Source organism: Sander lucioperca, chromosome 9, assembly GCF_008315115.2.
Source record: "Sander lucioperca isolate FBNREF2018 chromosome 9, SLUC_FBN_1.2, whole genome shotgun sequence".
Lineage (NCBI taxonomy): Eukaryota > Metazoa > Chordata > Actinopteri > Perciformes > Percidae > Sander > Sander lucioperca.
The window spans coordinates 26889924-26890227 of record NC_050181.1 but is presented as its reverse complement, the minus strand read 5'-3'; positions in this window follow the sequence as shown (position 1 = coordinate 26890227).

Genomic DNA, 304 nt, shown 5'->3' with positions numbered 1-304 from the left:
CTTTGTGTCTCATTGTGTCCCTTTGTGTCTCTTTGTGTCTATTTGTGGTCCTTTTGTGTCTCTTTGTAGCTGTTTTTTGTCTCTTTGTGTCTCTTTGTGGTCCTCTGGTGTCTCTTTGTAGCTGTTTTGTGTCTCTTTGTGTCTCTTTGTGGTCCTTTTGTGTCTCTTTGTTGTCCTTTTGTGTCTCTTTGTGTCTCCTTGTGTCTCTTTGTGTCTCTTTGTGGTCCTCTGGTGTCTCTTTGTAGCTGTTTTGTGTCTCTTTTTGTCTCATGTGGTCATTTTGTCATGTGTTGTGTCTTTTTGT